This window comes from Urocitellus parryii, chromosome 2 (genome assembly GCF_045843805.1).
Source record: "Urocitellus parryii isolate mUroPar1 chromosome 2, mUroPar1.hap1, whole genome shotgun sequence".
Classification (NCBI taxonomy): Eukaryota; Metazoa; Chordata; class Mammalia; order Rodentia; family Sciuridae; genus Urocitellus; species Urocitellus parryii.
The window spans coordinates 221,196,087-221,197,830 of record NC_135532.1 but is presented as its reverse complement, the minus strand read 5'-3'; positions in this window follow the sequence as shown (position 1 = coordinate 221,197,830).

Here is a 1,744-nt window from a genome sequence, read left to right as displayed (position 1 = left end):
TATGTGCTTATGTCATATGCTGCTGCTCATGTGCTTCTAATTCACCATTCCTAACAGGAGAGGTTGTGTGTGTTAGTACTTAAATTGACCTTAGAGCTAATTTTTAAAATCCATTGTATATTATCCAATGGTAACATTTTAAATATAAATTTACATCTATTTTTCTAACTTATTTTTTGAAGCCGGGTTTATTACACAGCTTTAGTATTCCGTGGACTCCTGGCTGCTGCCCTCTAGTCATTGTGTGAGTACAGAAAGTTATAAGGAAACATTAGAATGCTACTTTTAATCTGAGGAATAAAATTGTGGCCAACTTTAAATTTTTTTTTAGTGTTCTCTACTTTGGCTTTCTTTTCATGTTTTCTGTCATGAATAAAACTTTACAATCAAGAAAAAAATGATTTTTTAAATAAAAACAGATTCATCACCTGAGGATGCATATCTACCTTCTGATAGAGAAGGTACTCGGACACTCTTGCTGTAAAAGAAAAAGAAAAAAGGGGGAAAAAAAAGAAGCTAAAGATGCACAGAAGAGGCCAGAAGTCAACGGGTCAGCCGCAGACAGGTGGGGGCGAGCACCAAGCAGGGAGGGGAGGGAGGCTCTGCAGCCACGTCCGCCAAAACCCGAGAACCTGAGCATCAGGCAGACATCCAGGGCCCACCTGGGCAGCTAAGTCGGGTCCCTTCCCCACCTAATCCTGACACTCCCTCCAGAGGGTCTGCAGCCTCAGCAAACTACAACCCTGTGTGTATAAGATGCTGAGATTTTGTGGCCAAAGTTATCCCTCATCTTCTGGGACAGCTTGAAACTGGATCACCCCAGGGTCTGTATACCTAGAACTGCAGGCTGGCAGGACCCCATGGCAATAGAAATGCAAATCCTCTCTGGAGGAACCTAGGCCTTAGGAAATCCTAGAGCTCTGGGGCTTGCCGGGTGGGCACTAGTGTGGTGGGTGAGAGAGGAAGAAATGGATCCCAAGCTCACCACATGCAAAAATCAATTCCAGGTGGATTAAAGGCTCGACTCTAGCCAGGTGTGGTGGCCCACACCTGTAATCCCAGCGACCTGGAAGGCTGAGGCAGGAGGATCATGAGTTCAAAGCCAGCCTCAGCAACTTATCAGACCCTGTCTCAAAATAAAAACACACTGGGGCTGGGGCTGTAGCTCAGTGGCAGAGTGTTGGCCTACCATGTGTGAGGCACTGGGTTTGATCCTTAGCATTGCGCAAAAATAAAGGCATGTTGTCCATCTACAACTATAAAAAAAAAGTTATTTTTTAGTTGTAGTTGGACACAATACCTTTATTTTATTCATTTATTTTTATGTGGTGCTGAGGATAGAACCCAGGGTCTTGTACATGCGAAGTGAGTGCTCTACCGCTGAGCCCCACCCCAGCCCACGAAAAAAAATAAAAATAAAATTTAAAAAAGTTAATGGGGCTGGGGCTGGGGCTCAGCGGTAGAGTACTCACCGACCAGATGCCGGACACTGAGTCCAGTCCGATCCTCAGCACCACATAAAAATAAAATAAAAGCATTGTGATGAACTACAACTAAAACAAACCAAAAAAAGTTACAAAATAAAACATACAAAAAAAGGGCTGGATGGGCTGTGGCTGTGGCTCAGTGGTAGAGCACTTTCCTGGTATGCGTGAGGCACTAGGTTCAATCCTGGCACCACATACAATAAACAAATAAAATAAAGATATTATGTCCATCTACAACTACAAAAATATTTTTTTAA